Consider the following 17,434-nt stretch of genomic DNA (forward strand, 5'->3'; position numbering starts at 1 on the left):
TGAAATTCCCATTATCTCTTAACAGAATTACTATAGGGCAAATTCTGCCCCTGATTCTACTGCCATAAAGGATCATCTGACTGAGCATCTCCTGAGATCTGTCAGCTTTGTATTTCGATTAATGTTAATGTGCCTTATGGTGCTGTTTGTGTATCTATATTATCATCATCATCTTTAATAATAATAATTTCCACAACATTCAATCTTTTTACAGGATAATGCAAAATTTCAAGGTATCAACCCCAAAAGAGTTTACAATCTTATGTTTCAGAGTTTAAGGCCAGAAGGGACCATTAGATTATCTAGTCTGACCTGTATATCAGAGGCCATTAAATTCCACCCAGGTATCCATTTATTGTGCTCAAACACCTGAGTTAGACTAAAGCTTTTCAGTACTCAGAAGACTACCTTGTTGTGTACCAAAGGCAGATAATAGGGGAGACAAAGGTGCCACCATTGCCTGAGGCCCTGCAATGGCACATATAATAGGGTACACCACTCACCACTATGACACCTCCTCCTTGCTGCTCAGGGGATTAGCTCTATCTGTCTCTGATGCCTCCTTCCATCATTTTCATTTTCTGTGGCCTCTTTTGCTTTCTGTGCACTCCCTCTTTGTGACTTGATTGCTACCTTTTTATGACTCAACCTTCCTTCCAGGTTACTGTGTATTTTCTTCCTTTCGGGGTATCAAACTCTCACAGGACTTCCCAGGCAGTCTTCAAATCTACTGCCCTGACTGTGACACTTCCCCTGTGACTCTACTCCACCCCTATTCAGGAACCCTTTAATCAGCAGCCAAGATCTACAGTGTCCCACCTTGCTGCTGCTTCTTTGAACCTTTTCCTACTCTGCCTCTCTCAAGCTTTGGCTCCACCACCCTTCTGAGTAAACCCTTCCCTGGAGATTCTATTCTCCCCCGGGCTTCCTCCGATCCCTCTCATACACCCAGAATGTGACTGAAGACCTTTTCTGCTGTAAGCTTCCTGGCTTTATATTAGCCCCACCTACTACTTCTCAGCTGGGCTGCATGATCAGTCTGGGGTAATTTAGGCCACCTAATTCACCTCAGGTGTGGCCTATCCAGTTAATTGGCCCTTCAGCCTCATTAACCCTTTCCAGGCTAGTGTGGGGTGAATACTCTAACTCAGCAGATTAGATATGTCCAGATCATGCCAGCAAGTGAAGGGGAAAAAATAAAAACATAACATAAGAATGGCCATACTGGGTCAGACTAAAGGTCCATCTAGCCCAGTATCCTGTCTTCTGACAGTGGCCAATGCCAGGTGCCCAAAAGGGAATGAACAGAAGAGGTAATCATCAAGTGATCCATCCAGTTGCCCATTCCCAGCTTCTGGCAAACAGAATCAAGTGATCCATTCAGTCACCCATTCCCTGTCCATCCTGGTTAATAGCCATTGGTTGACCTATCCTCCATGAATTTATCTAGTTCTTTTTTGAACCCTGTTATAGTCTTGGCCTTTCAGAACATCCTCTGGCAAGGAGTTCCACAGGTTGACTGTGTGTTGTGTGTAAAAAATACTTCTTTTTGTTCATTTTAAACCTGCTGCCTATTAATTTCATTTGGTGACCCCTACTTCTTGTATTGTGATAAGGAGTAAATAACACTTCCTTATTTACTTTTTCCACAGCAGTCATGATTTTATAGACCTCTATCAAATCCCCCCTTAGTCATCTCTTTTCCAGGCTGAAAAGTCCCAGTCTTATTAATCTCTCTTCATACGGTAGCCATGCCATATCCCTAATCATTTTTGTTGTCCTTTTTTACCCTTTTCCAAGGGCAATATATCTTTTTTTGAGATGGGGAGACCACATCTGCATGCAATATTCAAGATGTGGACATACCATAGATTTATATAGAAGCAATATGATAGTTTCTATCTTATTATTTATCCCTTTCTTAATGATTCCCAACATTCTGTTTGCTTTTTTGACTGCTGCTGAACATTTAGTGGATGTTTTCAGAGAACTATCCACAATGACTCCAAGATCTCTTTTTTGAGTGGTAACAGCTAATTTAGACCCCATCATTTGATATGTATAGTTGGGATTATGTTTTCTAAGGTGCATTAATTTGCATGTATCAACATTGAATTTCATCTGCTATTTTGCTGCTGAGTCACCCAGTTTTGTGAGATCCTTTTCTAGCTCTTTGCAGTCTGCCTAGGACTTAACTATCTTGAGTAGTTTTGTGTCATCTGCAAATTTTGCCGCCTGTTTACACCTTTTTCCAGATCATTTCTGAATATGTTGGATAGGACTGAGCCCAGTACAGGACCCTGGGGGACACCATTATTTACCATTCTGAAAATGGATAATTTATTCCTACCCTTTATTTCCTGTCTTTTAACCAGTTACCAATCCATGAGAGAACCTTCCCTCTTATCCCATGACTGCTTACTTTGCTTAAGAGCCTTTGGTGAGAGACCTTGTCAAAGGCTTTCTGAAAATCTAAATACACTGTATCCACTGGATCTCCCTATACACCTATATCCAGAGCCGGAATTGGGCCCCACACCTAAGATGGCCCCTTGCCTAAAGCATCTTTTTAATTTTTTTTTTTTTTACTCACCCAGCAGCAGGGGCGGGGTTCCACTCTGTGGTCTTCAGTGGCATTTTGGCAGCGGGGAGTTCTTCGGCATCGCAGAAGACCCGGAGCAGACCCCTCACCACTGAAGTGCTGCTAAAGCCCTGGACCGCTGCCAGGCATTTGAATTGGGCCCCGCCGTCCATAAAGCCGGCCCTGACTATATCCACTGGATCCCCTTATCAGTCTGAAAGTCCACTTAAGATAAAGAATTCTCTGTACCATCTCAGAGTACTGGCCACCGCATCTAGTGTCCTAGCTCCAGCTGTGGCCAATCTCTGGTGTTTCAGAGGAATGCAAAACACAAACAAACAGAAAACCCCACACATCTGACCAAGGAGGAATAGGGGTGAGAATGGGTGTAATGAAAGCATTTCAATAAGGTCTGCTAAGCTTTGGCAAGTGTCTCATATTTCCAGAAGATTTTTTTAAAATATGTTATATTTATATATGTATATACACACACATACGTGGATGTGATGAATGATTAACTGTTAAATAAAGTAGTTAGCAGACAATACAGGCATCAACTCTGAAACTGACGGCGCTTCTTTTTCAGTGTAAATGTGGCACATGATGTCTATCATTACTTGGATGTATTTGAGCCAATTGTGGCCTGGATTTTCTGATATAAATCTGGCAACAAGCTTATTAATATTATCATTATTAACCACTTCATTAGAATGAAGTAAAAGCATTACTGTAGGTAGGTGTTTGTAGATGGGCAGACTCGCCCCTGCAGCACCTCCTGCTGGTGTATTCTGGGAATTAGCTCATTCCAGCTCCTGAGCACCCTCTGTAGGCCAGTGATCCACCTATCCTCCGGCCCCTGTGTCCCTTCCTGGACCCAGTGCCTTTTAACATGGGGTGCTGCCCCCTGGCAGTAACCCCTCAGTTTCAGGGCCTTCCCTCCCCAGGGAACCCCCACCCACTATTCCCACCTCACCTCAGCATACAGCTACTGCCAGTCATCATCTAGCCCCATGCCCTGGGGCAGACTGCAGTATCAACCTACTCATCAATGGCAAGGTTGGGTTTGGATCTGCTGCCCTTGCCTACCTCTGGGCTGCTCTCTGCAACCCCCAATACCTGTTGGCCTTATTTTAGGCTGCAGCCTCGGGCTTTCCAGGCTATAGCTCCCCAGCTCCTCTGCCTTTCCCCATCCCTGCTCCACTCAAGTACCCTGTCTCTAGCTCCCAGGAGCCAGGCCCTTCTCCCTCTAAAGGCAGAGAGAGACTCCTGAGCTACTGGCTCCCACTCTTTTTATACAGGCCAGATGTGGCCTGATCGGGGTGTGGCCGAGCTGCAGTCACTTCAGCCTAGCTTAGTAGTTCCCAGCCACAACCTTCCCCCAGGGCTGTTTTCACCCCTTCAGGGCAGGAGCAGGAGCAGGAGCAGGAGCAGGAGCAGGAGCACCCTGATACCGGGAGCGCTCTGTGTCTGCTCGGGCTGCCCTGCTGGCTGGAGCGTTCCCACCCTTCTGTGGCTGCCCTGCTGGCTGGAGCTCCTTCTCCCTTCCTGGGCTGCTGTTGCTGCTGTTGCTGTTGGCTGAAGTGCTCCCCTCCTGGACTGCTGCTACTGCTGCTGGGTGGGGCGAGGCGGGGTGGAGGGGCCTTGCTGGCCAGCCCCCACTCCTCCACCTTCGGGGGGAGAAGCCAGGACCCCATCACCACCACCACGGCTACTACCACCTACGTGGGGTCCTTCCTGCCTGGCCATCAGGGTTGCTGGAGAAGGAGCTGCTGCTGCTGCTGGAGCTGTGTTTGCCTGGGGAGCTGCTGGAGCCTGGAGGAAGGTGAGCACTGAGAAGACCACTGGCTGCTGGGGGAGCACACAGGAAGACTCTGGAGACCACTGTGGAGGGGGCCCTCAGGAACTGAGTAACTCTTTGACTGTGCTCTAGTGGTGGGGGTGTAGACTGTGTTTGTGGGGGCACAGGGGGTGTGGCGTGGAGCCTGCCTTTTGGTCCATCTGTGTCCCCCCCCCAACCTCCACCACCACCACCGCTGCCCCCTCCACCACCCCCACAGACTGCTTGCCATCTGCCTTGGTCCCCACCTCTGGAACTCAGCTGCTTGCCTGGCTTGCCACGCCCTATTTCCACCGTTTGGGCCTCCAGCAGCAGCCAGCCACACCTTTAGCCCCTGCACAAGTGCTCGTGGGTGCACGCACCCCCCCTCCCCAACCTGACCCCTCCCCCTCTGTGACAGACCCCCCAGCCTTTTCCCCTTGTTGCCTGCCCCATTGCCCCCTGTAGCCTTTTGCCCATCCCTCCCCAGCTTCAGTTTGTTTGCCTGCCCCGCCCGCTCCCCTTTGTAGCCTTGTTTGTCCTGCCTCAGCCCCGCAACCGGCCCCTTGGTCCCTCAGCCCCACTCCCAACCTTGTTGAGCCCCTTCCCTACAGCCCCTTCGCCCTGTTCGGCCCCCCCCTCGTGCGCCTGTACCCTTCTCGTGCGCTTGTGCCCCCCATTTGAGTTTTTCCCTCTGGCACTGCACCCCCCAATTGCTTTTGTATCCCTTCCCTCCCTAGTGCGGCTGGAGGAGCCGGTTTTCCCTCCCGTGTCCGGTGACTGATCCCCGCCCCCGAGTCCTTGCCTTGGCCCCTTCTCTGCCCCCTCCCCCATTTTGGCACCCTCCTCCCCTGCCTACAGCCTAGCAGGGAAGAGTGGTTGACCTGCTTTCCCTCCCCTCCCCTTCTCGGGTATTTCCCCTCCCTCCCTACTCACCATGGCGGGAGACGCAGCGGGTGGGACTCCTGGGACAACCCCTGTCCTCCCTCCCCCGCCTGCTCTTCCCCAAAACCCCCCAGTGTCAGCCTCAACCGCCGCTGCCGGACCGCTTGCCAACTCTCTCCCACTAAAGCGCCGGCAGCGCCAGGCACCGGGGTGACCTCCACTGCTGCCACGTCCCTCGCCTCCTCCGATTCTGGGGGATCCCCCCCAGCTGGCAGAAAGGGCCAAGGCTAGAGGAAGGGGAAGGGCCCTGCTTGGAAGACTAAGCCCTCCATGGCAGTGGCTGCCACCGCTGAGACGGCTCCGCCACCGGCCACAGCGCCCCTCCACGCTGTTCTCTCCACCAGCTCTGCGGGTGCCCCTCTCCCGGCCCCCAGGGCATACGCCGAGGTGGCGGCGGCCCCGCAGCCCGCCGCTACATCATCTCCCCCGACCGCCGCCTCCAGTACCACCTACGGCGGCCGGGGCCCATTCCCCACCTTGACCAGGAAGCACGGCGTCCCTTGCCTCTTGGTGCCCACCTCGCCCCACTTGGAGACCTACGTGCGGGCGTTGGCAAGGGTGGTGGGGCCCACGGCCATCGTGGTGGCCTCCAAGATGTATGGCAAGGTGGTCTTCTTCCTTGCCTCGGAGGCTGCCGCCCAGGAGGCTGTGGAGAAGGGCCTGGCGGTGGGGGGCGTGTTCATCCCCCTGGAGCCGCTGGAGGACCTGGGTGTCCGTTTTCTTCTGACGTCCGTCCCTCCCTTCCTTCCCAATGCCACCCTGCTACCCGCCCTCTTGACTCTGGGGAAGCCCATCTCTATAGTGAGCCCTCTCCCCTTGGGCTGCAAGGACCCCGCCCTCCGTCACGTCCTCTCGTTCCGCCGGCAGGTGCAGCTTCAACTGCCGCCGGCAGCGCGTCGCGGAGAGGCGCTCGAGGGGTCCTTCCTGGTCCCCTATCAGGGGGCCCGTTACCGGGTGCACTATTCTACGGGGGAGGCCAGGTGTTACCTCTGCTGGGCGACGGGGCACGTCCGGAGGGACTGCCCCTTGGCCCAGCTCGGAGGAGCACCCGGGATCCCCGAGCCCCGGCAGAGTGCCGGCCCCGTCATCGCCAGCGCGCCTGGCCGCCCGATGCCCAGGGCCGCCCCTCCTCCTCCTCAATCCATCACTGCTCCCGCTCAGGCTGCAGAGGTACCTCCCTCGGCATGCCCAGATGAGCGGGAGAGCCCCGCCTGCACCCTGGTGGGGCCTGTGGAGGAGGGTGCAGCAGGGGTACTGCCGGGCGTGGGAGACGACCCTCCCCAGGGGGTATCTTCCCTTCCTCCGGCTGTCCCACCAGTGCCCCTCCAAGTCCACAAACCAACATCCCTGCCCTCTGACCCAACCCCTGTCGACCAGCCCACAGGTGACACCATGGAGGGCTGGACCCTAGTACAGGGCAGGCGGGGCAAGCGGAAGGCTCGGGCTCCGCTCGCGCCATCTGATGCGGAAGCCTCCCGTAAGACCAGGAAGGGGGCTGCAGACACCGAGCCTTCCGCCATGCCCACGGGATCGAACCATATGCCAGTCCCAGCTGGGGAAGACATGGCAGCACTGGAGAGTACCACTGTCCCTCCTCCGGAGTCCCTCCCGGCGAAGGCCCCTGATAAGTCCCCTCCTATCCCCTTGCCGCCTGTGCCCCCTACAACACCCGTGGTGAGCGTCACCTCGGGTGCGAGTGGGGACGACCCCGGGGTGGTGGGTGGTGAGCTCCCCTCCCTCTTTGAGGAGATCGAGGCCCTGGGTCTGACCCCAGTTACCCTGGGGGAGAACGACCCTCTGTCAGCGGGCCCCGACCTAGCCAACCTCACCCCGGATTCCCCCTCTCTGTGTCCCATCGCCCCGACTGCTGCGTCCACTCCCGCCTCCGGGAGCCCCCTGGACTCTTCTGCCTGCCCTGCTGCGGAGGGCACCCCGCTGACGGGCGCCGAGCCTGTTGAGGCGAGTGCCGGTGCCTCACGGCCGGGAGGCGAGCCACCAGGGGTATCCCTCGGTGGCGCGGGGCAACCGGTTTCCTTCATGGGCGGGGGCCCCACTGAGGGTTCTGCATCCATCACCGCTGAGACTGCCCTGCCACCGGTTGAGCCTAAACCCAGTGTCCCCGGGGACCCCCACCCTGCCCCTCAAACCCCTCCGCCTGGCCACGAGGAGCCGCCTCCTGACGTTTCAGCTCCTGCGGCCCAGAGTCCCATGTCTGTCCCTCCTCCCGACCCGGCTCCTGACCCCAGCCCTGCCCTTACTCCTGACCCGGTCCCTGTCCCCTCCACCTCCCACGCTGTTATTGCCGCCCCTGGGGCTGTCTCCTTCCCTTTCCCGGAGGGAGACCCCCAGGGAGCGGCCTTTACGTTTCACAGTCCCGACCCCCTCGGGGCTGCATTCTTCCCTCCGCCGCCCCCCATCGAGCCAGGGTCTGAGGCCGAGCGCGTGGCGCCGGCCCATCAGGCGCCACGTCACGGGTCCGCCCCTTGCCTGCCCATCTCAGTAGGCCATGGGGCTGTCCCAGAGGCCCCGCCGGTGGATCGCTGGAGGCCAGTGACCCCACCCCCCCATACGCTACGAGAGGAGCTACGGGAGTTCCTGGAAGACGTCAGGGGCTCCCGCAACAAGGTAGCACTTGCTCTCCAGCGCTGGGGGGATTTCCACCAGATCCTCCGGGCCGCAAGGGCCCTCATGGGGGACGGCAGGGGGACCGGGAAGCAGGGTGCCGCGACTTACCACCGGATCTGCAGCTTCCGTGACTCCTTGCTCACCTTTGGGGTGGGTCATGGTTTGCTGCGCGGCCCAACGGGGGCCGTGAGCGCCCCTGCTGGTGAGGATCCCCCCCAGCCCTCCTCATGGCGCTCGTCACCTTTGCCACCTTGAACACCCGGAGCTATAGGGTGGATTTCCGCAGGAGCCAGGTGCTCTTCTTCCTTCGGGAGGGGGGTTACTCTGTGGTTTTCCTGCAGGAGACCCACACGGATCCGGCCGCCGAAGCCAGCTGGCGGCTGGAGTGGGGGGACGGGGTCTACTTCAGCCATCTCACAACCCATCGGGCTGGAGTAGCTACCCTGTTCTCCCCCGACCTACGACCCGAGGTGCTGGGGGTCGCCAAGGCTGTGCTGGGCCGCCTGCTGCACCTCCGGGTCCGCATGGAGGGGCCCATGGTCAAGCTCGTGAACGTCTATGCCCCGACATCGGCCCCGGAGCGTCTGCCATTCTATCAGCAGGCATCCGCCTTCTTCGGCTCGTTGGATCCTCGTGAGTGCCTGGTCCTGGGCGGGGACTTCAACATCGTCCTAGAGGAGCGGGACTGCTCGGGGACCGAGCGGAGCCCGGCCGCCGCGGATGTCCTCCAGGAGATCGTCAACCATCACTCCCTGGTGGACGTCTGGCGCGACCACCACCCGGACGATGTCTCCACGTTCACCTATGTACGGGTGGGGGCCCACCGGTCGTGCCACTCCCGGTTGGACCACATCTACATGTCACGCTTCCACCTTTCACAGGCCCAGTCCTCCAGCGTCCGGCCGGCCCCTTTTTCCGATCACCACCTCGTCACCGTAACGGCCTCCCTCAGTGCGGAGAGGCCGGGGCCGGCCTATTGGCACTTCAACAACAGCTTGCTGGAGGATGCGGGCTTCATGGCGTCCTTCTGGGAGTTCTGGCTGGCCTGGCGAGGGCAGCGGCGCGCCTTTCCCTCGGCACGGCGCTGGTGGGATGTGGGGAAGGTGCACGCCCGGCTCTTCTGCCGTGACTACACCCGGGGCGTCAGCCGATAGAGGGATGCGGCGATAGGGCAGTTGGAACGGGAGGTCTTAGAGCTGGAGAGGCGTCTGGCCGCCAGCCCCGAGGATCCATCCCTTTGCGGAGCGTGCCAGGAGAAGCGGGAGGAGCTCCGGGTCCTAGAGGACCATCGGGCTCGGGGCGCCTTTGTTCGCTCCCGCATCCGCCTCCTTCGGGAGATGGATCGCTGCTCCCGCTTCTTCTACGCCTTGGAGAAACGGAGGGGGGCCAAGAAACACGTCGCCTGCCTTCTGGCGGAGGACGGCACCCCCCTCACGGATCCGGCGGAGATGTGCGAGAGGGCCCGGACCTTCTACGCGCACCTTTTCTCCCCGGATCCGACCGATCCTGCCGCTCGCAGAATGCTTTGGGACGGGCTCCAGACGCTCAGCGCAGGCGCCCGGGACCAGCTAGAGCTGCCTCTCTCTCTGGCCGAGTTCTTGGACGCCCTCCGTCGCATGCCCACCAACAAGTCTCCGGGCATGGACGGGCTGACCGTGGAGTTCTACCGCGTGTTCTGGGACGTCCTCGGCCCAGACCTGGCCAGCGTCTGGGCCTAGTCCTTGCAGGGCGGGGTCCTCCCACTCTCGTGCAGGTGAGCTGTGCTCGCCTTATGCCGAAGAAGGGGGACCTCCGTGATTTACGGAATTGGCGTCGAGTCTCGCTCCTCAGCACGGACTACAAAATCATCGCTAAGGCCATTTCGCTGTGGCTGGGGTCCGTGCTGGAGGACATGATCCACCCAGACCAGACCTACACCATACCGGGCCGTAGCATCTTCGATAACCTCTATCTGGTCCGGGATCTCTTGGAGCTTGGGTGCAGGGATGGTCTGTCGTTCGCCCTCCTGTCCCTGGGTCAGGAGAAGGCGTTCGACAGGGTGTACCACGGGTATCTCCTGGGCACTCTGTGAGCGTTGGGCTTCGGGTTCCAGTTTGTGGGTTTTCTCCAGGTGCTGTACGCTTCCGCAGAGTGTCTGGTCAGGCTCAACTGGACCCTGACCGAGCCAGTCAGCTTCGGGCGGGGAGTGCAGCAGGGGTGCCCCCTCTCGGGCCAGCTGTACGCTCTGGCCATCGAGCCCTTCCTCTGTCTCCTCCGCAGGAGGTTGACGGGGTTGGTGCTTCGGGAGCCGGAGCTGCGGCTGGTCCTGTCGGCATACGCCGACGATGTGCTCCTCGTGGTCCAGGACCCGGGCAACTTGGCGCGGGTGGAGGCTTGCCAGGCCTCCTCCGCTCAGGTCAACTGGGTCAAGAGCTCTGTCCTGGTGGTCGGGGACGGGTGGCCGGCAGGCTCCCTCCCACCCGTACTTCAGGCCATCTTGTGGAGCACGGGTACGCTGCTCTATCTCGGCGTTTACCTTTCTGCCACGCATCCGTCTCCGCCAGAGAACTGGCAAGGTTTGCAGGGCAGGGTGGCGTAGCGGCTCCGGAAATGAACAGGAGTCCTCCAGTGCCTTTCCCTTTGAGGGAGGGCACTGGTGCTCAACCAACTGGTCCTGTCCATGCTCTGGTACCAGCTCAACACCCTGGCCCCGGCCCCAGGTTTCCTGGCCGACCTCCGGAAGGTGGTTCTGCAGTTCTTTTGGCCAGGACTGCACTGGGTCCCTGCAGGAGTACTCCACCTGCCCCTGGAGGCGGGAGGGCAGGGCCTGTAGTGCCTGCGTACTCAGGTCCACGTCTTCCGCCTCCAGGCACTGCACAGGCTCCTTTATGGTGCGGGTAGTCCAGCATGGAGAGCCCTGGCGCACGCCTTCCTGCGCCGCTTCCGAGGGCTCCGATACGACCGGCAGCTCCTTTATCTCGAACCGAGGGATCTTCCGCGAGATCTCTCCAGGCTGCCGGTCTTCTACGAGGACCTCCTCCGGACCTGGAAGCTGTTCTCTGCGACCAGGTCTGTGGCGGCCACCGAGGGGGCCGACCTCCTCGCGGAGCCCCTGCTACACAATCCCCAGCTCCGTGTGCAGGTGGCAGAGTCCCCTGTGGTGCGCCAGAGGTTGGTCCTGGCGGAAGCTACCAGGGTCGGAGATCTCCTGGACTATGACAAGGGAGGCTGGCTGGATCCCCTGACGCTCGCTCAACGCATGGGGCTCTCCAGACCTTGTACTCCCCGGCGCGTACTCCAGGAGGTGGAGGCCGCTTTGCCGCCTGCTGCTCGGGCCTACCTCGACCGGGTCCTGCGGGAGGGCATGCCCCGCCCACCCCTTACCCCAAGCCCTCCGGACCTTTTCATTGGGCCTCTGCCCGGTAGGCCCGACAGGCCCCCCTGCCCCTTCTCCGCAAGCCAGCTGCACGACCTGCAGCCGGTCCGTTTTCAAACCGCGCCAAGGAAACAACTCTACACGCTCGTGCTCCACACCCTTCACTTCCTCACTCTCGTGTCCCGCCCTGATACGAAGTGGCGGGACCTCCTGCCACCTCTGGAGGATGAGGAGCCCCGGTGGGTCAGCCTCTACTCCACCCTGGTCCCAAGGCCCACTGAGGATATCAGTTGGCGGCTCCTTCATGGGGCCGTGAGCACGGGCGTGTACTTGGCGTGGTTTACCCCTGTCCAGGACACCTGCCCCTTCTGCGGCGTGAGGAAGACCCTGGCGCACGTTTACTTAGAGTGCGCCAGGCTGTAGCCCCTACACCGGCTCCTCATTAACATCCTCTTACGTTTCTGGCTGCACTTTTCCCCTCACCTCCTTCTCTACGCACTCCCTATCCATGGCCCCACGAAGTCCCGGGACCTCCTGGTCAACCTCCTCCTCGCCCTGGCTAAAAAGGCCATCTACACAACCAGGGAGAGGAGGTTGGCCGATGGAGACCCCGGTGACTGTGGGGCTTGTTTCCGATCCATGGTCCGTTCACGCATCCGGGCGGAGTTCCTCTGAGTGGCGTCCACTGGCTCCCTTGACGCCTTCGAGGAGCAGTGGGCGCTGTCCGGGGTTCTCTGCTCGGTGTCTCCCCATCAGGTTCCCTTCTTATGACCCTTTGGCCTCACTCCTGTCCCTGTTCTTTTATTAGTGGTCCCCCGAACTCAGTGGGGTCTGTGGTCCTGTGAGTCCTCCCCTTAGGCTGGGGGGGATCCTTTAGCAGTGGCCTGCCCACTTCCCAAACAGCCAATAGATACAGGGAGCACTCTCTCTGGTTGGGCTGCCCTGCTGGCTGGAGTGCTCCCCCTTCTCTGGCTGCCTTGCTGGCTAGAGCCCCTTCTTCCTTCCTGGGCTGCTGCTGCTGGCTGGAGTGCTCCTTTGCTGGACTGCTGCTGCTGCTGCCGCTTGCTGCCACTGCTGCTGGGCAAGGGGTGGGGGGGCCTTGCTGGCCAGCCCCCACTCCTCCACCTCCAAAGGGAGAACCCAGGACCCCCACTGCTGTTGCTACCTGTGAGGGGTCCTTCCTGCCTGGCCGCTAGGGTTGCTGGAGAAGGAGCTGCTGCTGCTGCTGGAGCTGTGTTTGCCTGGGGAGCTGCTGGAGCCTGGAGGAAGGTGAGGACTAAGAAGACCACTGGCTGCTGGGGGAGCACACAGGAAGACTCTGGAGACCACTGTGGAGGGGGCCCTCAGAAACTGAGTAACTCTTTGACTGTGCTCTAGTGGTGGGGTTGTAGACTGTTTGTGGGGGCACAGGGGGTGTGGTGTGGAGCCTGCCCCCTGGTCCATCTGTGTCCCTCCCAACCCCCATCACCACTGCTGCCCCCTCCACCACCCCTACAGACTGCTTACCATCTGCCTTGGTCCCCACCTCTGGGACTCAGCTGCTTGCCTGGCTTGCCATGCCGTATTGCCACCGTTTGGGCCTCCAGCAGCAGCCAGCCACCCATATTGACTGTCCATGAGTGCTCGTGTGTGCACGCACCCCCCCCTGGACTGACCTCTTCCCCTCTGCGACAGGTCCTCTAGCTTTGCCCTATGTTGCATGCCCATTGCCCCTTGTAGCATTTTGCCCCCCGCCCCAGCTTCAGTTTGTTTGCCTGCCCCGCCTATCTCCCTTTGCAGCTTTGTTTGTCCTGCCCCAGCCCTGCAGCTAGCCCCTTGGTTCCTCTGCCCCACTCCCAGCCTGGTTGCTCCCCTTCCCTATGGCCTCTTCATCCTGATCGGCCTCTCCCCTCGTGCGCCCATGCCCCTTTAGTGTACTTGTGCTTCGGCTCTGTTTGAGTTTGGCCCTCTTGCACTGCACCCCCCAATTGCTGTTGTATCCCTCCCCTCCCCTAGTGCAGCTAGAGGAGCCGGATTTCGATCTTGTGTAGTGACTGACCCCCCCCCAAGTCCTTGATAGTCCCCTTCTCTGCCCCTTCCCCCTTTTTGGCACCCTCTTCCCCTGCCTACAGCCTAGCAGGGAGGAGTGGTTGACCTTCTTTCCCTCCCCTCCCCTTCTTAGGTATTTCCCCTCCCTCTCTACTCCCCCATGGCGAGAGACGCAGCAGGTGGGACTCCTGGGACAACCCCTGTCCCCCCTCCCCTGCCTGCTCCCCCCGCCTGCTCCCCCCAGTCTCTGCCTCAACCGCCGCTGCCGGACCGCTTGCCACCACTCCCGCTAAAGCGCCGACAGCGCCAGGCGCTGGGGTGACCTCCGCTGCTGCCATGTCCCTCATCCCCTCCGATTCTGGGGGATCCCTCCCAGCCAGCAGAAAGGGACAGGGCAAGAAGAAGGGGAAGGGCCCTGCTCGGAACACTAAGCCCTCCATGGCAGTGGCTGCCACCGCTGCTGCGGCTCCGCCATCGGCCGCGGTGCCCCTCCCCGCTGTTCCCTCCCCATCTCTGAGGGTCCCCCTTCTCCCGGCCCCCAGGGCATACGCCCAGGTGGCAGCGGCCCCGCCGCGCGCCGCTACGTCATCTCCCCCAACCACCGCCTCCACTACCACCTATGGCAGCCGGGGCCCCTTCCCCACCTTGACCAGGAAGCATGGCGTCCGTTGCCTCCTGGTGCCCGCCTCGCCCCACGTTGAGACCTATGTGCGGGCGTTGGCGAGGGTGGTGGGGCCCACGGCCATTGTGGTGGCCTCCAAGATGTATGGCAAGGTGGTCTTCTTCCTTGCCTCGGAGGCCACCGCCCAGGAGGCGGTGGAGAAGGGCCTGGCGGTGGGGGACGTCTTCGTCCCCCTGGAGCCACTGGAGGACCTGGGTGTCCGTGTTGTTCTGACGTCCGTCCCTCCCTTCCTTCCCAATGCCGCCCTGCTACCCGCCCTCTAGACTCTGGGGAAGCCTATCTCTATAGTGAGCCCTCTCCCCTTGGGCTGCAAGGACCCCGCCCTCCGTCACGTCCTCTCGTTCCGCCGGCAGGTGCAGCTTCAACTGCCACCGGCGATGCGTGGCGGAGAGGCGCTCGAGGGGTCCTTCCTCGTCCCCTATCAGGGGGACCATTACCCGGTGCACTATTCTACGGGGGAGGCCTGGTGTTACCTCTACCAGGCGATGGGGCATGTCCGGAGGGACTGCCCCTTGGCCCAGCTCGGAGGAGCACCCGGGACCCCCGAGCCCCGGCAGAGTGCCGGCCCCGTCATCGCTGGCGCGCCTGGCCACCTGGTGCCCAGGGCCGCCCCTCCTCCTTCTCACTCCATCACTGCTCCCGCTCGGGCTGCAGGGGTGCCTCCCTCGGCATGCCCAGATGAGCGGGAGGGCCCCGCCTCCGCTGCCTGCACTCTGGCGGGGCCTGTGGAGGAGGGTGCGGCAGGGGTACCGCCTTGCATGGGAGATGGCCCTCCCCAGAGGGTATCTTCCCTTCCTCCGGCTGTCCCACCAGTGCCCCTCCAAGTCCACGAACCAACATCCCTGCCCTCCTACCCAACCTCTGTCGACCAGCCCGCAGGTGACGCCATGGAGGGCTGGACCCTAGTACAGGGTAGGCGAGGCAAGCAGAAGGCTCAGGTTCCGCTCGCGCCATCTGATGCAGAAGGACCCCCGTAAGACTAGGAAGGGGGCCGCAGACACCGAGCCTTCCGCCATGCCCACGGGATCGGACCATATGCCAGTCCCAGCTGGGAAAGACGTGGCAGCACTGGAGAGTACCACTGTCCCTCCTCCACAGTCCCTCCTGGCGGAGGCCCCTGATGAGTCCCCTCCTATCCCTGTGCCGCCTGTTCCCCCTACAATACCCGTAGTGAGCGTCACCTCGGGTGCAAGTGAGGACGACCCCGGGGTGGTGGGCGGTGAGCTCCCCTCCCTCTTTGAGGAGATCGAGGCCCTGGGTCTGACCCCAGTTACCCTGGGGGAGATCGACCCTCTGTCAGCGGGCCTCAGCCTAGCCAACCTCACCCCAGATTCCCCCTCCTTTTGTCCCATCGCCTCGACTGCTGCGTCCACTCCCGCCTCCAGGGGCCCCCTGGACTCTTCTGCCTGCCCGGCCACAGAGGGCACCCCGCTGACGGCCGCCGAGCCTGTTGAGGCGAGTGCCGGTGCCTCACGGCCGGGAGGCAAGCCACCAGGAGTATCCCTCGGTGGCGCAGGGCAACCGGTTTCCTTCATGGGCGGGGGCCCCACTGAGGGTTCTGCATCCCTCACCGCTGAGGCTGCCCTGCCAGCAGTTGAGCCTGAACCCGGTGTCCCCGGGGACCCTCTCCCTACCCCTCAAACCCCTGCACCTGGCCACGAGGAGCCACCTCCTGACGTTTCAGCTCTTGCGGCCCAGAGTCCCATCTCTGTCCCTCCTCCCGACCCTGCTCCTGACCCCAGCCGTGCCCTTACTCCTGACCCCGTCCCTGTCCCCTCCACCTCCCACGCTGTTATTGCCACCCCTGGGGCTGTCTCCTTCTCTTTCCCAGAGGGAGACCCCCAGGGAGTGGCCTTTACGTTTCACAGTCCTGACCCCCTCGGGGCTACACTCTTCCCTCCGCCGCCCCCCATCGAGCCAGGGTCTGAGGCGGAGCGCGTGGCGCCGGCCCATCGGGCACCATGTCGCGGGTCCGCCCCTTGCCTGCCCGTCTCAGTAGGCCATGGGGCTGTCCCAGAGGCCCTGCCGATGGATCGCTGGAGGCCAGTGACCCCACCCCCCCATATGCTACAAGAGGAGCTGCGGGAGTTCCTGGAAGACGTCAGGGGCTCCCGCAACAAGGTAGCGCTTGCTCTCCAGTGCTGGGGGGATTTCCACCAGATCCTCCGGGCCGCGAGGGCCCTCATGGGGGAGGGCAGGGGAACCGGGAAGCAGGGTGCCGCGACTTACCACTGGGTCCGCAGCTTCCATGACTCCTTGCTCACCTTCGAGGTGGGTCACGGTTTGCTGCGCGGCCCAACGGGGGCCGTGAGCGCCCCTGCTGGTGAGGATCCCCCCCAGCCCTCCTCATGGCACTCGTCACCTTTGCCTCATTAAACATCCGGAGCTGTAGGGTGGGTTTCTACAGGAGCCAGGTGCTCTCCTTCCTTCGGGAGGGGGGTTACTCTGTGGTTTTCCTGCAGGAGACCCACACGGATCCAGCCGCCGAAGCCAGCTGGCGGCTGGAGTGGGGCGACGGGGTCTACTTCAACCATCTCACAACCCGTCGGGCTGGAGTAGCTACCCTGTTCTCCCCCGACCTATGGCCCGAGGTGCTGGGTGTCGCCGAGGCTGTGCCGGGCCGCCTGTTGCACCTCCAGGTCCGCATGGAGGGGCTCGTGGTCAACCTCGGGAACGTCTATGCTCCGATATCGGCCCCGGAGCGGCTTCCATTCTATCAGCAGGCGTCCGCCTTCCTCGGCTCGTTGGATCCTCGTGAGTGCCTGGTCCTGCGCGGGGACTTCAACATCGTCCTAGAGCAGCGGGACTGCTCGGGGACCGAGCGGAGCCCGGCCGCCGTGGATGTCCTCTAGGAGGTCATCAACCATCACTCCCTGGTGGACATCTGGCGTGACCACCACCCAGACGATGTCTCCACGTTCACCTATGTCTGGGTGGGGGCCCACCGGTCGTGCCACTCTCAGTTGGACCGCACCTACATGTCACGCTTCCGCCTTTCATGGGCCCAGTCCTCCAGCGTCCGGCCGGCCCCTTTTTCCGATCACCACCTCGTCCCCGTGACAGCCTCTCTCAGTGTGGAGAGGCCAGGGCCGGCCTATTGGCACTTCAAGAACAGCTTGCTGGAGGAGGCAGGCTTCGTGGCATCCTTCCGGGAGTTCTGGTTGGCCTGGCGAGGGCAGCGGCGTGCCTTTCCCTCCACACGGCGCTGGTGGGATGTGGGGAAGGTGCGCGCCCTGCTCTTTTGCCATGACTACACCCGGGGCGTCAGCCGACAGAGGGATGCGGCGATAGGGCAGTTGGAACGGGAGGTCTTGGAGCTGGAGAGGCATCTGGCCGCCAGCCCCGAGGATCCATCCCTTTGCGGAGCGTGCCAGGAGAAGCGGGAGGAGCTTCGGGTCCTTG

Source organism: Gopherus evgoodei, chromosome 1, assembly GCF_007399415.2.
Source record: "Gopherus evgoodei ecotype Sinaloan lineage chromosome 1, rGopEvg1_v1.p, whole genome shotgun sequence".
Classification (NCBI taxonomy): domain Eukaryota; kingdom Metazoa; phylum Chordata; order Testudines; family Testudinidae; genus Gopherus; species Gopherus evgoodei.